Source organism: Taudactylus pleione, unplaced genomic scaffold (assembly GCF_031769625.1).
Source record: "Taudactylus pleione unplaced genomic scaffold, aTauple2 ptg000559l, whole genome shotgun sequence".
NCBI lineage: Eukaryota > Metazoa > Chordata > Amphibia > Anura > Myobatrachidae > Taudactylus > Taudactylus pleione.
This window is the reverse complement of record NW_028284961.1, coordinates 3,209,249-3,229,238: the sequence shown is the minus strand read 5'-3', so window position 1 is coordinate 3,229,238 and position 19,990 is coordinate 3,209,249. Positions and strand designations below refer to the sequence as shown.

The 19,990-nt window shown below is 43.9% G+C and overlaps 1 pseudogene; it reads left to right on the top strand.

Annotated features, from left to right (window-relative positions):
* Nucleotides 1-8,797: 8,797 nt before the first annotated feature.
* Nucleotides 8,798-8,916, top strand: LOC148481853 (5S ribosomal RNA; annotated as a pseudogene).
* The last annotated feature ends 11,074 nt before the right edge of the window (nt 8,917-19,990 follow it).

Below are 19,990 nucleotides of genomic sequence, written 5' to 3'. Positions count from 1 at the left end.
GCCACAGTGCACACAATTCACAAACACAGACATATATTTTTTTATTTTGTTTGGAGTGCCCTTTGGGGGTTACAGCACCCTTTAGCGGTCAATCCAGCCGGCCCTTTACATATGACACAGGCGCACGCTTAGCACTACTTTGTTGATGCACGTGCGGCCACAGTGCACACAATTCACAAACACAGACATATATTTTTTTATTTTGTTTGGAGTGCCCTTTGGGGGTTACAGCACCCTTTAGTGGTCAATCCAGCCGGCCCTTTACATATGACACAGGCGCACGCTTGGCACTACTTTGTTGATGCACGTGCGGCCACAGTGCACACAATTCACAAACCAGAAATATATTTTTTTATTTTGTTTGGAGTGCCCTTTGGGAGTTACAGCACCCTTTAGCGGTCAATCCAGCTGGCCCTTTACATATGACACAGGCGCACGTTTGGCACTACTTTGTTGATGCACGTGCGGCCACAGTGCACACAATTCACAAACACAGAAATATATTTTTTTATTTGGTTTGGACTGGAGTGTACTTTGGGGGTTACAGCACCCTTTAACGGTCAAGTCAGCCGGCCCTTTTCTTATGACACAGGCGCACGCTTGGCATTTCTTTGTTGATGCACGTGCGGCTACTGCGCACACAATTCACAAACACAGAAAATATATTTTTTTTTTGTTTGGACTGGAGTGTACTTTAAGGGTTACAGCACCCTTTAACGGTCAAGCCAGCCGGCCCTTTACTTATGACACAGGCGCACGCTTGGCACTACTTTGTTGATGCACGTGCGGCTACCGCGCACACAATTCACAAACACAGAAAAAATATTATTTTTTTAGCACTTGGGGGGAGCACCCCTGATGGACAGAGCACCCCCTGGACAACACTACAGCACCCCTTTAGGACTGGGACACTGCACAGGACTTTGGAGTGGGCACAGCCCCTATGGAGAACTAACTGCACAACACAGTCCAGCCAGCCCCTATGGACTTTGAAGTAGTGGACACAGCCCCTATTAACAACAGCAGCACTGCACAACACAGCCAGCCCCTATGGACTTTGAAGTAGTGTACACAGCCCCTATGGACAACAACAGCACAGCGCTGCACAGCACAGCACAGCACAGCACAACACTACTCTGCACTACACTACACTACACAGCCCAGCCAGCCCTAACTCCTACCCTCCCTCTTCACTGTCCACAGCTGAGTGAGAAAATGGCGCCGACGCGGGTACCTTATATAGGATCCAAAACCCGCGAGACCCGGAAGGCGGGATGATGACGTTTTGCCTCGATTTCAGATCCGAGTCAGACGGGAAAAGTCGAGCCTGACTAGGATCTGCCTCGGATCGGGGGGCTCGGGGGGGTTCGGATTTCAGAAATCCGAACCCGCTCACCCCTAGTCATAACACAGTTTATGTGCTTCTACACGAGACAATGTTTTTTTCATTTTATTATCCACTATCAGCCATCTAATATGGCAACACTATATAATTTTCCTTCACTGACACAATACACATAATATCACACTATTAACCCCTTAGAGGGTCATGTTTCATTATATGGTATGCTCATGGTTACCAGACCTTCACCCCATGGATACTAGACAGTTTCTCACATGAAGGTATTCTAATTACTGTCGAAGTCGAATAATTGGTTGTGATCGTTTGCAGATTGTTATCTGCCAATCACATCGTCGATGGTTTAATTAAGAGCAAATTGGACGATACTCTGTGACTGCGCAATCCAGTGTGCAGAATTGTGTTCCCCATACTTAACCTTACTGATGCACACTTAACAATAGAGGGATACACATAGACGATCTCACAGACGCTATTATGCGAACGCACGTTTGCACCGTAGCTATTGTTAACATGATCATGTACAGCACAATCTTGCGCTGTACACTTCCCCTACACATTGTGAACCTATCTGCACTGTAAGACGCACAACGCATACTCTCATATAAATGTCAATAAAAACACATTGATAGGTGCCTATATACCCATTTAAGTACATGTGGACACTTGTGAGCTTACTGAAGTATATACACATTGATGGTCTTCTACATAGGTTTAAACACAGATGCACATTAGCGACCACAATCATATACACATATTTACACTTATAAAAGGTTCCAGCACAATATGGTTCATATTAAATATATAAGTTATAATACTAAATGCATGTATTTGAGATCTAAGGTATAGAACAATGTAAGCACATCATGTTTAGTATCCAACTGATGCTCTGTTTCTTTGCAGGTTTCCAGTTCTGACAACGAGGAAGCCGCATCGTGTGTTCCCGAAATATGGATCATAGAGAGATTATGGTTATATTTAGAAATGTTGTATGCAATAAAGTGGCTAGTTCAGATTAGTTATGCAGCTGGAAGACTACACAAAGAAACAGCTTCAAGCCATGCCCCTAATGACACTATATGAACTGTCCAATGAGAAGATCAAGCTGGAACAAGAGAGAATGAAACAGTGTTTGTCTGTCCCCATTGTGTTGATACATCCTGAAAGAGTATATATGATTGCGCAATGGGTTAGGTCAGTAGTCGTTACCTGTTTGATGACCGCAGACGTCTGGATTGATCGGCTGGGACATGTTACCAGGGCGCAAGCATATGTATTTGGCTGTAACCTTGTATGATAATTGTACTTGCGCTCATTGTCTAGATCAAAGCATGTATTATTTATTTTTGTCGAATAATATAACTTTTTGTGCTTTGGAACCACACTTGGGCTGGTCTACAATTATTATTGTGTGAAACGCTAAACAGTGACTTTAGGGGTATAGAGACATACAGGATTCCATAGTTGGAGGCTAGTTGAATGAGTTCACGCTACTACTTACACGATAAACACACGGTTATCGATCCCTCACCAAAAAGGTGGATAAGGCACCATAAGCAGGAAAGAATGCTTTGCCTTCGAAAACCTGCTTCCACTTGGTTGCTGAGAGACCGCTATCTGTATATTGTGTGAGGTCAAGGAGCGCTGATTAGAATCTGGGGACAACGGAGGAAAAGTTGTTTTCTTTCATTGTTAGAGTTTAACGTTAGGGGGTAATTAGCACAATAGCATACACGTGTTTCCGGTAGTGCTGCTACTTGTTCAAACAAATCAGTTTCATTGCACTGTTTTATTGACAGCGTGATTGCATTGTTCTAAGTCTCCTAATTATATTGCCATATCTGGGAAAAAGTTTTTCTTTTCTGCGCAGAAAAGGTGTTTGATAGACGTATATTGTGGTGAGAAATAGGCGGTACTGTGTATTCCCTATTTAGGCTAGGTGGTGTGTTCCCTAGGTTTGTACACATGGCAGATGTATTGCAGCAAGGACAGTGATTTTGTACCTTGAATAGAAAACAAGGTGGTTTTCGTTTGGCTCTCAGTGTAATTGTAAAGTTCAGCGATCAGTTAGGGTTGTTAAGATTTGTAATTGGACCGCGCGGTTGTGGAATACCGTGATTGTGAACTGGATAGTAGTTGGTGAAATCACTGAATAGGGTAGGGGTTATTGGATCTCCTACATGCTAGCAGTGGAAAGTATCCAAGAAGGGATTATTTGTTTGTAGAGGTACTGTGTGTTCTCCCAAGGATAGGGTTACTTTGTGTTTGACTTTCTAGTTCTTCCTGTTGTTCGCTATCTTAGTGTGTACAGTAGGAAAGGAGTGTGTAAATGTTAGCTCTGAATCATTTACTGGTCCACGTTACCTAAGCTGTTTTAGAAGATTTCCCAGATGGGAGTCAGACAGTACTTGGGAATGGTCGAAGATGGGCTGCTTTTGAGAGGGCCGATGGTGTTGGCAAGGCATATAATGTATACAAAGCACGGTGCAGATGTAGTTGCACATTGCGATGTATTAGTTAAGATGACCAGGAAGTATGTTAAACCTTTTCCTAAGGTTGGAAGTTTTGATGTGGAGATATTGAACAATGTGAGGGATAGCATCTGTATGGTGAAATCCCTGAGTAAAAGAGTAAAATATAACAATTGTTTGAAGTTGTGGCAGCATGAGGGTAACACGTGGCTTAGCGGTGTGCACGTGACGCAAGCTAGCGCTGCAGCCATGATGCAGGGAAGCGCGAATGCGACGCAAAATAGCATTATCTGTGTGATGCCAGGAAGCGCGCATGCACAGCAAGGTAGCATTACCAAAGGTAATGCTGGTGGCACAGGCGCACCTCCTCCGCCCTATGCAGATGACGTTGAAGGCACATCCAAATTTAAAAATCTAAAAAATGTAATAAGCAACTTGTACCCAATCCTATAAGGAAAATGTTTATAATGCAGATGATGACCCTGTTGTTATGTCCACTATTTCCCATGCGGCCCAGATGTTAAATCTTCCACCATCACACACACACGCAGCTCCACATATGTCAGAGGTAGTGATGTCTTCATCAGTGCCTGCTACAGGGGTGGCCCCATAAAGAGTAGGACAGGAAGTATTAACACCTGCTGCAGCAGTAGCGGACGTTGTTAATATTATCCACAGTAGTCAAAGGCTGAACCCTTCATCAGGTAGCAAGGCCACAGGTAGCAGTGAGGTAGGTATCAGTCCAGTCCGAACAATAAAGGTTCGTAATGGGAATCTGGACGAGAATGGTGTAATGGCCACAAGGGATGTAACAATGCACTGTCCATGGACAAGAGCGGAGTAACATTCTATAATGACAGATAGCCCTGACCCTAGAAAAGATTTAGCTAAGTGCCAAAAATTTGTAAATGATTTAGGTAATGCTCATGAGCCAACCAACACGGATTGGCAAGTGGTATTACGGGCCTGTCTTCCACACAATACCGACGTGAAAAAGTTTATCACAGCCTGTGTATTGGATGGAGATATCCTTTAACTGATGAAAATATTCAGGATAACATAACCTGCATAATCACCCAATTGGCCATATATTTCCCAGTGGTAGTTAACTGGAGTAAAATTTTCACAATTAAACAGAAAGAGAGTGAGTCTGCAGAAGATTATTTCACCAGAGGGCTGCAGACTATTACCCAACACACAGGGATAGAGAGCATAAAAGATAATACTCACTATAGGGAAATGGTCATCAAGGTACTTATGGATGGTCTAAAAGACTTCCAAAGACCAGGGTTCAGACCTCAACTCCTTGGTGGAGGGGAATTATGGTAGATACCCTCAGGGAAACTGCAATTGAACATGACAAAAACATCATCTGGAATCGTGAAACACAGAGTGAGAAGCTGATAGCTGTTAGCATTCAAGCTCTTGAAACTATGCACCTACAGCCACAAGACACCTATTCACCTCAGCAGCTCCAAGTCCTCAATACATATCAACCTATGCAGTCACAAACTACACAATCATACCACACAGTACGACCACAAAACACATACCATACACAGCCTCAACCCCCTTATCCACATCCTCAATCTCTTTCTTCCAATTCTCCCAAACCCACATCACAAAAACCTCGCAGACCATTCCAACCATGAAGGTGTTACAACTGCAACCATACAGGACACCTAGCTAAGGACTGTAAAGTAAGGAAACAGGGACCACCAAACCAGGGAGCTCCAAGATATCCCCAGAATGCTGCAAATTTCAAGCAATCACCTGCTCACGTAGTTGCTGTAAATGCCTTTTTGGAGCAAGACAGTCAGCTCTAGGGGTTAGGTCACACCTGTAGTCTACAGCCAGTCAGGTTAACTAGGAGTAATAGGGAAGAAACTGAAATGACAGTTGATGTAGCTGGTATTAAACATTATTTTCTTGTAGATAGAGGGACGACCAAGTCAGTGTTAAAATCCCAAACCAATTTACAGATGACCAACAAGACAGTGCCAGCAATGGGTGTAACTGGTAAAGTGCAGCATTATCCTTTAACAGAATCTGCCGAAGTTACTATCGGACCACTACACACCAGGCATTATTTTCTCCTGGCAGCAGCGGCCCCTACTAACTTATTGGGAATGGATTTGTTATGTAAAATGGGATGTGTCATCTATTGTACCCCTGATGGTATATTCCTAGATATCCCATAGAGAGTTGTGCACAAGGTAAGGGATATATTGGACACCCCACAAAGGCTAATGTTTCACTCTACCATTATAGATAAAACTCCAGCATAGGTAGAACAGATGTTATCTCAAATACCAAGTTCCCTATGGACCAAAGATGGGCAGGACACTGGATTAATGGCAAATGTAGCTCCTGTAATGGTAAATCTAAAAAGTGGTAAGCAAGTTCAAAAAGTTCCCCAGTACCCATTAAAACCAGAGGTAGCGCTAGGAGTGTATCCAGTAACTGAGAGATTGCTCCAACAGGAATTTTTAGTCTGTAAAGCTAGTATAGCCAATAGTCCCATCTCTCCTGTAAAGAAGAGTGGAAGGAGGGGTTATAGGCTGGTACAGGACCTTAGAGGGGTTAATAAGGTGGTAGAGAGCCAATTCCCCGCAGTGCCAAATCCAGCTGTCATTATAATGCAGATCCCACCAAATGCAACCCATTTCACTGTTATTGACATCTGTTATGCTTTCTTCTCTGTTCCCTTACACTCTAACTGTCAGTACCTCTTTGCTTTCACATACAGGGGGGTACAATACACATGGACACGATTGCCCCAGGGCTTCATAGACAGCACCAGTATCTTCTCCCAAGCTTTACATGACTGTTTACAATATTTTCAACCTGCCAATGGATCTGTTCTAATACAATATGTAGATGATTTATTGTTATGCTCTGATTCGTTTATGTCATGTCTAAATGATAAAAAACTTTTGTTACTTCATCTGTCACAAACAGGGCACAAGGTTGCAAAGGACAAATTACAGCCATGTCAAACTAAGGTTAAATACTTGGGACACTGTCTAACCCAGGGACTACGACACTTGACGACTGATAGAATCCAGGCCATACAGACCATGAACCTGCCGCAGAACCAACAGCAAATCTGTATCTTCTTGGACATGTGTGGATACTTCAGAACGTGGATCCCAGGTTTTTCTATTTTGGCATTACCACTGCAGGAATTGGTGTCATCCTCAAAACCCGATCGTGTTACACACACAGAGGAAACAGAGCAGGCTTTCCTTAATCTTAAGGATAGTCTGACAAAAGCACCCACCTTGGGAAAAATCCTTTGAGTTATATTGTACAGAAGCCGCTGGTTGCACTGCAGGTGTTTTCACTCAAAAACATAGTGACGTTAGCTAACTGGTAGCATAATACTGGTCAGGTTTTCATTATTACCCTGTCTGTTCAGCGGATTTTCCACTCTTGTCTCTTATAACCTTTCTTATTCCATAATCAACTCCCATGTGATTTTCTTACATTACAAAATGGTGTAGTGATCTTCCTAATACTGGTTAGGTTTTCAGGAATTTCCCTATCTGCTCAGTGAATCTCCACTCACATGAAGCATTCTGCTTATTCCAATAATAATTCTTATGTGATTTTTCTATACTACTAAGAACACTCTGTATCACAGAGGGATACTATTTGGTGTCAACAGGCCGATTAATTTAAATAACTGTAGCTCCTTTGGCTGGCGTCCATGACATGCAATTACATATGAAATAATTAGACTCTTTACCTACCAGCTCATTTGGCTTCACATTGCAATGACATACTGCAATGACAAGCTCAGATGCGGGATTTGCCTCTGACCAAGTTCCAGTATGCCCAATGGCTTCTGATGACACGCCCATTTTAATATTCATGAGGGAGTATACAAGCTTAAAAGCATCACTTGCACAGGACGTGGCAATGGAGAGGTGATCAAGCCACCTACTAGGTGAAATGCGCGTCCAACTACTGCAGATTTAGGAGGTCACGGACTGCACGGACCATACTCCAATGCAGTGACCCTGTCACGTATGCTTACCCGCTGCCTGACCGCCCTGTTAGTGCAACTGTTGAACACCACAATTCAAGTGGGAAATACTCTGTGCTATTTCAGCGTTATGCTTTCTCTTTGTATATCCTGACCTACTCTGTGTCCAATTGTTTGGCCCTGCAATTATGTTTAGTTAACATGTGGATGTATTATTTCACTTGCTGCTGTCAATTGTATACCCATTTTTGTTTAGTGTTGTTGCGGTATTCTATTTAACATGTGGATTTAGAGTAATTGTCCCTTTTCCTTCCCAATTTGGTTCCTGCAAGGAGATATATCGTTGGGAGGGCACAATGTTCTATGGCCATTAACCCTGTCCTATGAGTTTACATCGGTATTTAATATGCATCTTACCATTACGTTGTGACATTTGAAAGCATCTAAACCATGCGTTTGCATATGAGATTGCGTTTTTAGTGGCATTGATGTATTTTTTCACCGAAGAGACTAAATCAAGTTTCCCCTACTTTATAGCTGGCATAATTTGGTGAGACCTTTGGTTGCATTAGGTGGAGAGTTTTTCTTGGGATCAGTGATGGAATTGAGAGTATGGCTATTGCATTATGAGCTATTAAATAAAAACACCGAACAATTGGGCTTTTATTGTGTTTTTCACACAACATAGCAACACCTGTTTCTGTCTGATACAGTCCGGGGGGACACAGACAAAAACATATCAGCAGACTATTATTACCTACACCTGCATATGAAATACACAATATCAGACTGTATATATATATGATACTTTGACCACAATATGACTTACCTGTGTAACAATTAAAGTACGCTTGTGCAATACTTTTTTGAAACCTGTATCATTAATTTAAACAAAGTGGACTCCTCATTTCGAGTTAGTCCTACAAACACTTTTGCTATGCTGTACCAGGACATCCAGGCTCTTTCATAATATATACCTACAGCCACACCATACTGGATATGCCCAATCTCGTCTGATCTTGGAAGCTATACCGTATTGGGCCTGGTTAGTACTTGAATGGGTGACCACTGGGGAATACCAGGTGCTGTAGGTTAGGATATATAAGAGGCAGATTGGGACAGAGTGCTTACAAGCATAGTGGTCATATGGTTACAATTGATTTTGTGCTAATCTCAGGGTCACCATGGGTATCATCCTCCTGCATGATTACTATATGTTATGATCAAGACATTTACAATCTTCCTAAGTGTGCAGGAGAAATGGAGATTGTGATCAGCGCTTCTGCATGCCTGGTTTATGTGCTATGGGTCAGTCAATCATCTGCAAGGTGGGTGTATTCCTAGAGTCTAAATGATTGGCAGACTGCAGTAGCTGGAAGTCTATATCCTGGGGATCAAGGTTTCCCTTATGCATAGGTGAATGATATACATGCAATGCTGGTCACTGTTCCTATTGGTAGTCTGTATGATATAAAATAGATGTGCATGGTGCATATCTGGAAGTATAGATCATTATATGAATGAAATAGATAAATAACATTCAAACAGCTTGTCCCAGACTTTTACTTCATATGGTAGTATGTCTGAATACAAAACATGAATTTGACTGTTATTGTCTGTATACTCAACTAGATGTGTGTTTAAATAGATATTGATATATGTATCTATACTACAGATGTTTTAAGTATTGGACCTTAAATTGAAAATAGGTAAGTGAAAAAAGGACTCTCTAACACATATTAGACACAAGGGGACAAAGGAAGTAGGGGGAAAGAGGGAAGGAAAAGGGGGGAGGGGAGGGGGAAGGAAGGGACAATCGCAGGAAGGACAGGTGTGTAAATGAGAGGCATATGCGGGAACCAGGTATGTCAAGAAGGAACTGTAGACAAAAAGGAACATCTCTAAGACCAATGTTGTAAAAAAGGCTAGTTTATAAGGATTATATTATTGAATTCAATGTTCATACCGTTTGGGGCCATGGTGTGTAAGGTGTAAACCCATTTCATTTCTTGATTGTCTATGACCTTCAAATGATCGCCCCTCCTCCAGTTGACATGTAGCTGTTCAATAGCCATGAAAAATAGATTTGTGGGATCTGAATTATGCTTGTCTCTAAAATGTTTAGACACACTGTGGTTATCATACCCTATTTTTATGTTCCTGATGTGTTTGCCATAGCATCAGGTTCGCCCCAAAGTCATGCCCCCTCCATGTGTGTTCCTCCTCCCACTTGCCCATAAAGAGTTTGGCATAACTAGGGGCGACTCATGATCCCATGACGGTACCCATGGTCTGAAGATAGAATGTACCATCAAACCAAAGGTAATTGTGGTGCAATATGAAGTCTATGGCCTCAATGATGAACTCAATCTAAGTCTGTTCTAACGTCCCATCTCTATCCAGATAATACTTGGCACTCTATAATCCTTGTGTGTGCTTAATCATGGTATATAGTGAACTGACGTCACTGGTAACCAACCAAAAATCTGGCTGCCATTCAATGGTACCCAGAGTGTTGATTATATCAGTGGTGTCACTGATGTAGGATGGTAGTGATTCGACAATGTCCTGTAGAAAGAAATCTGCATACTGTGCTAAATTGGCCATAAGGGATTTGATGCCCGGGATTATTGGATGTCCAGGTGGATTTATGGGGGTCCTTGTGCACTTTGGGGAGATAATAGAAAACAGGTATGACTGGGTGTGGATTTTGTAGAAAGGTCAACTCTTGTTTTGTTAGTATGCATTTCTGAATTTGTTTGTTGCTGTATTTGTTGGCCTCAGCTTGTAAAAGATCTAGATCTTTGATGACTAGTGCTTCGAATGTCTTAATGTAGTGATATTTCAGATGACTAGGAAAAAATTCGGATTTTTGTCTGAATGTTGTATGTTTGAATCTATCACGGTCATCATCCTGATGGTTTTTAATTATTGGATTATTCATGAAATATTTTTTGAGCGTGTTTTCTTGGAAATGTCTGTAAATAGCAATATATGTCAAATTTATTGGGTTGGTGCAAAGTTCAGCCCTTTTGAAAGTACCTGTTCATGGTGGGTCATTAGTTGCGTACTGCTTAAGTTGAAAATGCATGGTCTATTTTGTGAGTCGTTAGGTGTAATTGTATTTTTGAATATTGTATCTATATTTTGTCTTTTTTGGATGTTTTTATATTGTTGCCCTCCCCTACATCCTCATCTGACTCTGTGATTTTTCTATTGGTTTTGGGTCTGTTTGGGGTCGGAGGGCCGCAGGCCTTTAGGCCTGCCTTCAGATCTGAAAAACTGTCCCCCCATGTTTGTTCGTTAACAGGTCTGATGGTGGGGGCCACGTGGTTGGCTGGCACTGATGAAGTAGGGTCTGAATCTTTGTGTTTATTATGCCTATGTGTATTTAGGGTATGGTCCTGTTTGTCCTTACAGTATGTGTCTCCTTTGGTTGTGAGGGCTTTCCAGGAATGCTCCCTCTCTGTGTGTTTACCCAGTTGCTGTCAAAGCAGAGTTTCGTCAGTTTGTCGAAGGCTCATTTGTCATCTATATCGTATATTGAGAAGGATGTGTATCTAGATGTGTCAAATGCGTTGTCCTCTGAATCCGATACAGATGTGGGTAATGTACTGCGGGGCCTATGAGATTCTTTTCTGTGTAGCAGGGTCATGTATTGTTGATATGTCAATCCAGTTTGTTTATATTTCTGGGGTGAGTGTTTCTTATGCTTGACTCTAGTCTTGCAGTTCTTGTGTATGGGTCTCCTGTGTGTTCTTAGTTCAGTTAGTGGTCTATGGTCTATGTTTCGTTCCTATGGTAAGGGATTTGTCTCTAATTATTTTGTTGATTTTAATCTGTATGAGTGTTTTTTTTTAGTTATCAATCTCGTCTGAATGATTGATTCTAGATCTGTATAATCCATAGTCTTTCTAAAGGGGTCTAATTGTTAATTTGTGCTTTGTATCTCACTAGCCAGTTTGAGCAATTCTCCTTCATGTTTCTGATTTATGAGTCTAAATAGTTCCACCGAATATTTATGTAGAATTTCATTCCATTGTGTTATAAATTCATTGTTATCTATGTGGTGAGTAGGTATTTTCTTCATACTGTAGTTAGGCCCTTTGGGATAATGGGCCAGATTCAGATAGCGAGCACTCGCTCTATATCAGGGCAGTCATTTTTTTTTTAACCAGCCTCCTGGACACTTGCTAAGCTGCGGGTGACCACCCACAGCTTTAGCGGGCGGCCAGGCGATGGTCCTGATTATAGCGACCATCGGGCTTGCGATGAGACCCTTGTAGTATGATCTCGTCCATCGCAAGCCCCAGTGAACTTCCTGCTCTAATAGAGCAGGAAGTTCACTACTGACATCACGAATGATGTCAGTATCGCTACCCTCAAATGGCTGGCGTTCCTTCGGGAACACCTGCGTCTGGCCAGCCACCCCCCTGCCTGCCTATAAAATGGGTCAAGCTGTTGATCAACATCGACAGCTGCCCCGATTTGCCGTGAGCCCCAAGCGAGTGAAGTTCTCACTTACTCCGGGGCTCATGCACACGCAGTGTGCAAGTGGCACATGTGCACTGTCCGGCCATCGATCCGCTTGGGAGCGCTATGTGCTCGTGAGTGGGTCTGAATCAGGCTCAATGTCCTGAGAAGCATACCAGTCAAGAATGTATTTGTCCCACCAAATGCGTGTCTCTTTGTGTAGTATCTTCTCTAGATTACTGAACGTAGTGTGTAGATTGGATGATACTAATGAAGAATTTCCCTCTAGAAGCTTTAATTCAGACACTACCCTATCCAGTCTATTGTGTCTGACATCTAGAATCCCCATATATGTCTCTAATATGTTTGGGGTATCTGAGTGTGCTGCATGATCACTATGGACTGGAGGTTGCGGATAAATGGAGATTGTGATCAGCGCTCAACAGGGGGTATCTCAAGTATGGGAGCAGCTTACTACTGGAGATTTCCTGTCTCCAAAAATATAAGTGTAAGCAGGGAATATGTATTTAGCACTCAACTGGGGTAGTTAGCCCATAATTGTGTGTGGGTGTTAGTCAGTGACGTTGATTTAATAATGACAAATGAATGATATCAGTAGAAATATTGTATAATATTTATTGTTCTGGCAGACACAATGCTCCAGTCTGTAAACTATCATGTAAAATCCCAAGGGTTGGGAATGGTTGCTAGGGAAGTTAGATGGCTCCTTCATGGTGCCTCTATTTGTAGTGTTTGTTCAGTACTAGGGCCCTGATTCAGAGCCGTACGCTCTGAGCAGAGCGCACGCTCTGAATCAGGGCCGTCCTCCATAAATATGGAGCGTCCCCATGGACGCTCGTATAGCTGTGGGTCACCACCCACAGCCTACACGAGCGTGCAGTTTGATGGCCGCGATGGTCTTGACCATCGCGACCATCGAAACTGCGTAGGAAAGCCTGCAGTTGAGTTTCTCAACCGCAAGGCTCGGAGTGATTTTGGCTCTATCAGAGCCAAAATCACTCCCACTGACATCACTAGTGATGTCAGTGGGCCGGCTTTTGACGGGAGGCGTTCCCTTGGGAACGCCCCCGTCAGGGAGGCATGCCCCCGGCATGCCCAGCAAAGGGGGCGTGCTGTCAGTCACCGACAGCACGCCCCCTTTGAAGAGACACAACGAGCGAAGGGAAATCCTTCGCTCGTCGCGTCTGGCGCATGCGCACGACGGAGCTCCCTCCGTCGTGCGCATGCTCAGTTCATACCATCGACCCACTTGCGAGCGGACAGCCGCTCGCGAGTGGGTCTGAATCAGGCCCTATGTCTCCTTATGTGCAACTGAGGTGGAGCAGCTTGAGTCTGTGGAGTTGTACTAGTGGATCTGATATCGGGGTAGACGCTGGGTGGTAAGTGTGCCCTTTGAGGGGGTTACTTTCCATAACAAATTACGTCACCCTGTGTGACAAGTCTAGGTTTGTGTGTGAACCACACTTCGTAGCTGATATGGGTATAGCCTGGGTGGTGAGTGTGCCCTTTGAGGGGGTGAAGGAGACCAACTACCCGGAACAATTTTGAATATTTTATTTTGCCATATCCATATGATCTGGTTCAGCAAGGAGATCTTTAGAATTTTTAACGATTTCGAATAAAGGTTATATTTTATCAATTTTGACTGAAGAGTGCCCCAACAACAAGCCCTTCTTGTTTTTTTCTCTCTTGTACATGTTATAATTTGGGCTTTGGGAGCACCACCAACAACGTGCTATGTTATAATGTTATAATTGAAGTAATAAGATACAACATGTTTAGTTAGAAACAATTTACTGACAATACAAGGATCTGTGCGGCACCTTCCCCCGCTTTTTTATTAATGTTCTATCCACCCATAACCACTGTGAGTGTTGTGGCAGACCTCTTAGTGTCAAGCCTGGCAGCATTAGTGTGCGAGATACGTCATCATGCATATGACGTCACCGCGCCGGAGTCGAGCGGCTGATGCTCACTGATGATGTCACACCCACAGCGCCCAGCGAGACACATGGAGGGGATGCCCCTTTCAATTACAGATTGTCTGGTATATATAGGCAGTGGCATCACAAGGAGGGTGCGGGGGGCACGGACCACATCAGGGTGTTACCCACTGAGGGTGAAACCAAGGTGCAGACTCCCCCTCAGTGACAGGAGCGAATGATACACTGTAGTGCAGAGTTTCCCAACCACAGTCCTCAAGGAACACTAACAGTCCAGGTTTTAGTGATTTCCATGCCTGCGCACAGGTGGTCAAATCAAAATAACTGAGGTACTAATTAACACACTTGTGCTCAAGTATGGCTATCCTTAAAACCTGGACTGTTAGTGTGTCTTGAGGACCATGGTTGGGAACCCCTGCTGTAGTATTAAGTGCAGCACTTGGCTCCTGACACTGCGAGGGAGTCGGGTCACTTCACACAATACATACCTCCTGTACCCCCACACCCATTAAGAAAAAAACACAGGACCACGGGGGTTCAGGCCACGAGGCCACAACCCCAGCCCACGAGACAACGCCCCCTATCTTCACCATGCACACAGCATCACTCCCCACACCACGTGACACCATGGGGAGGAACGGCACTGTATATAGGTATGTACACTTGTTTGTTATATTGTGTTCATGATAAAAGTCGTTTGTGACTGAAAGGTTGAAGAGAACTTGACACAGTTTTCAGTATTTATTCTTATCTTCTCAAGAACCGTTAGTGCCGCCAACTTATTTCTTATCTATATATATATATATATATATATATATAGTATATATATATATATAATTAGAAATGTGCGGTTCGGTTCTCCAGAAATTCAAATCCACCAGAATTTTGTGAATACGGGTAAATCACAGTTGCGGTTCTAATCTGCTAAAGAGATCCGGCTAAATCCGGGTTGCGGTTCTGATCTTTTCGAGGTTCGGAATTCGGATTTTAAATCCGAATTTCGGTTTTTGGATTGCATAAATTACATGATTTTAACTGTTTTTAAAACTTATTTTTAAAAAATCCAGATCGAAAACCAAAACCAAAATACTTGAGGGTGGTTTGCAAAACCAAATCCAGATCCAAAACCTTTAAGGAGACACAGATCCAGAACCAAAACAAAAACACAGGGGTCAGCGCACATCCCTAATTTTAAGTCAAAAATACTTATCTAAAATAAAGACCCAGATAACCAGATTTGGGACTACTTTAGGTTAAATTAAGTTTGACATCAGGCAATTAAATTTCCTGCAATTTTCTGATTATTAATAATTAAATTAAAGTTAGAATGGTGGCGGACAACAAAGTATGGACAAAATACAAGAACATACATTCACCTCTCCTGAGAAGCACGCCTGGATGGGTTGTATAATTTCCTGAGAGGGACAGATTGGCCTATAATAAATAAGAGTGTACCCATCTAAAACATCTACCCTTTGCTGTTTCTTGTATAGAATATCCCCTCCCTTTCATGCACCTGAGTGGTATTACTAAGGTGATTGAGCAGCTACCAATATGTATTGCAGTTCTGAGAGGCATAGATGGGACCAGCGCTTGGAGAGCATGCTGGTTCCTGTAGTGCCATTAGGAGGACCTAGGGGTGCCTCCAATGTAAGCTGGCTCTCATTTTTAGATATGTTTGTGTATGTGCCATTATTATGTGGCCTTATATTGTTCAATTATATGCCCCAGATTGTATGTTATTTTTGGGGATAAGTTGTGTCACGATGCTCCCTGGGTTGGTATGGCTGGACTGCTTTGGGGTGGCACACTAGAACACTCTATTTAGAACTTTATAAATACTTTTTTTTGTCTACTAACACTACTTTATTTAGCATGTTAATCACACCCTTCACCTGTGTATCACATAGCTTTTGATTTATTACTAAACACCTTTAGTCTTTCACTGGTGTGCTGCCCTGGAGTGGCTGGCCTTTGTTGGCTTTTTGGGGTTCTGCGTCCCAGACTTTGATTTAGAAGTAGGAACCTCCAGTATCAGAGATGCAGTGATGTGGCCTGGAGGCTTACACATATATTTGCAAATATATGCAATAATCTACCACCATGTAGTTTTTCAAATCTTATTGCTGATATATTTCTGAGTACTGGGAGATACCCTTTTTTTGTCTTGTATAGCCTTTCATGCACTTGAATGGTATTACTAAGGTGATTGAGCAGCTACCAATATGCATATAAAATCAATATGGCAGCCATTTTCTTGTGGTCCTATAGACTAAATGGTGGTCGCCTTTTCTGATGAGCAATCTATGTAGATATTGTTAACAGGCAATACATTAGATGAAATGGGCATAAATAGCACATATTTAGAGATGAGCGGGTTTGGATCTCAGAGATCCAAACCTATCTGAATTCAGAGATCCAGGGCGAGAACCGAACTTGCGTTCTGTTCCCCCACCGGCCCCAGATCTCAAACCTAGACAAAACCTCAGAGCCAAAATCTTGTGGCTCGTGAGCTTTTGTCTCTGCTATATAAGGAGTGCCCGTGGCACCATTTCACTCCGGCTGTGGAGAGTGAAAATGGAGGGTGGATAGTGTAGGGCTGGGCTACTGGCCTGATCTATCTGGGCTGGTGCTGTCTGCTGTGTCCATCTGGGCTTGTGCTGTCTGCTGTATCCATCTGGGCTAGTGCTATCTGCTCTGTCCATCTGGGCTGGTGCTGTCTGCTGTGTCCATCTGGGTTGGTGCTGTCTGCTTTGGCCGTCTGGGCTGGTGCTGTCTGCTTTGGCCGTCTGGGCTGGTGCTGTCTGCTATGTCCATCTGGGCTGGTGCTGTCTGCTATGTCCATCTGGGCTGGTGCTGTGCTGGGTCCATCTGGGCTGGTGCTGTCTGCTGTGTCCATCTGGGCTGGTGCTGTCTGCTATGTCCATCTGGGCTGGTGCTGTCTGCTGTGTTCATCTGGGCTGGTGCTGTCTGCTGTGTACATCTGGGCTGGGGCTGTCTGCTGTGTCCATCAGGGCTGGTGCTGTCTGCTGTGTCCATCAGGGCTGGTGCTGTCTGCTGTGTCCATCAGGGCTGGTGCTGTCTGCTGTGTCCATCTGGGCTGGTGCTGTCTGCTGTGTCCATCTGGGCTGGTGCTGTCTGCTGTGTCCATCAGGGCTGCTGTGCTGTCTGCTGTGTCCATCAGGGCTGCTGTGCTGCCTGCTGTGTCCATCTGGGCTGCTGTGCTGCCTGCTGTGTCCATCTGGGCTGCTGCTGTCTGCTTTGTTCATCTGGGCTGGTGCTGTCTGCTGTGTTCATCTGGGCTGGTGCTGTCTGCTTTGTACATCTGGGCTGGTGCTGTGCTGTGTCCATCTGGGCTGGTGCTGTCTGCTGTGTCCATCTGGGCTGGTGCTGTCTGCTGTGTTCATCTGGGCTGGTGCTGTCTGCTGTGTTCATCTGGGCTGGTGCTGTCTGCTGTGTCCATCAGGGCTGGTGCTGTCTGCTGTGTCCATCTGGGCTGGTGCTGTCTGCTGTGTCCATCAGGGCTGCTGTGCTGTCTGCTGTGTCCATCAGGGCTGCTGTGCTGTCTGCTGTGTCCATCAGGGCTGCTGTGCTGCCTGCTGTGTCCATCTGGGCTGGTGCTGTCTGCTGTGTTCATCTGGGCTGGTGCTGTGCTGTGTCCATCTGGGCTGGTGCTCTCTGCTTTGTACATCTGGGCTGGTGCTGTCTGCTGTGTCCATCTGGGCTGGTGCTGTGCTGTGTCCATCTGGGCTGCTGTGCTGTGTCCACATGGGCTGGTAACGTGCTACCTGTATCGTCAATCACTGCTGCCTCGTTCAGGGGTGCTCCGGGCCCCAAGTTCTGGACCAAAAAAAAATATATAATAAAAAGTGTATTTTTTTCTGTGAGTGTGCGTGTGTGTTAGCCACACTTATTATCAGACAGCAGCAACCTAGTGCTGACTTTGTCATCAATTGCTGCTGCCTTGGTCAGGAGTGCTCAAGGCCCCAAGTTCTGGACCTAAAAAAAATAAAATAAAAAGGGTATTTTTTTCTGTGTGTGTGTGAATTAGCCGCACTTATTATCGGACAACAGCAAACTAGTGCTGCCTGCATCATCAATTGCTGCTGCCTTGGTCAGGGGTGCTCCAGGCTCCAAGTTCTGGACCAAAATAAAAAAATATGTAATAAAAAGTGAATTTCTTTTTCTATGTGTGTGTGTGTGCGTTAGCCGCACTTATCAGACAGTAGAAACCTAGTGCTACCTGTGTCGTCAATCGCTGCTGCCTCGGTCAGAGGTGCTCCAGGTCCCTAGTTGTCACCACTATTGCTGCTTGCTTGGTGACTCTGCTGCAGGACCTCCGTGAATATGGACGGCAGTCACATGATAGGAAATCAAGAACCACATGTTGTAGCTGCCGGCAGCAGTCATGATGATACAAGTCCTCTATGAAGGCGAATGCCCCAGAGCTTAAGTCAGGCCACGGACATGGAAAAGCAACTTCTTTTACTGTATTAAAGAAAGACAATTCTAAAGCCAAGTTGGCTTTAGATAAACAAAAAATTGGCAATATGCCATTCACTACACGAAGTGGCAAGGAAAGGATAAGGCATTGGCCTTTATTTATGACTGGTGGTTCTAGTGATTAGAGCCCTTCTGCTTGTTGTAGTAGTGGTGATACTATGAAAAAAAATGAAAGTTGTTAAGAATAAGATGAGTAAGACAGCTCTGGAAGAACCAACTGTGTGCTCCGCGAAATCAAAATCACAAATCCCCAAGGAAAGTGCAAGTGTGTCTGCAATAGCCAGACCTTTCAAATAGTGTACTTGAGGATCCTCCTTCGAACATTTGTGTGCCCTCTGTAAATGTGGGGAAGGGCAGTCAACATATTGCTGATGTAGTCATCGAGGATGCTTTTGTGGAATTGCACATGCAGGATGAGGAGGATATTTCAGTAGTTGTTGCTATGGTTGATGAAGAGGATGTTGATGATGTGGATGCTGATGCTGAGGATGTCGTTTGTGTAAGTCAGGCAATAGTTGTTATCCATGGTATGAAAAAGCCCATTGATGCTGTCATGCCGGGGCAAAAGACAAAAAAATCCACTTCTCACATGTGGAATTATTTCCACGTAAATCTTGACAACAGTTGTCAAGCCATCTGTAACCGATGCCAAGCAAGAGTGAGTAGAGGTAATGACCTTAACCATCTAGGAACTTCCTCCTTGTTATGTCACTTGGAGAGCATTCATCAAATTCCAAAGTGTATGCTGCCAAGTTTCAAAACTAAAAATGTAACAATCAGTCCAGTGTCACCTACCTGCTCCCTCTCTGTGGGATCCAAGTGCCTTCAATCTCCAGCACCAACACCTGCATCATCAACATCCTCATTCGTCATCAGAAGCAGTCCTGTTGCATCCAATGTTTTAAGCATGATTGACTCCTCTCCTATCCGTGATTCCTCAGAAGGATCCTTGATGACTCGCCTGTTGCTGCTGCTGTTGCTGTGAGTGGAGCTTCATCCCAGAAGGGGACCAGGAGGAAGACTACTTGTAGTGTATCCTCCAAAAAACAATTAACTGTCAAACAATTGTTTGCAAGGGCAAACAAGTATGACAGCAATCACCCAGTTGCACAGTGGATTACTGATGCCATAACAGCTATGTATCCGCCGTTACTGCAGTGAGTTTTCAACAGTTAATTTAGGTCCTGTGTGCTCTCTACCAGATCCTTTCTAGATTCCACTTTGCTAG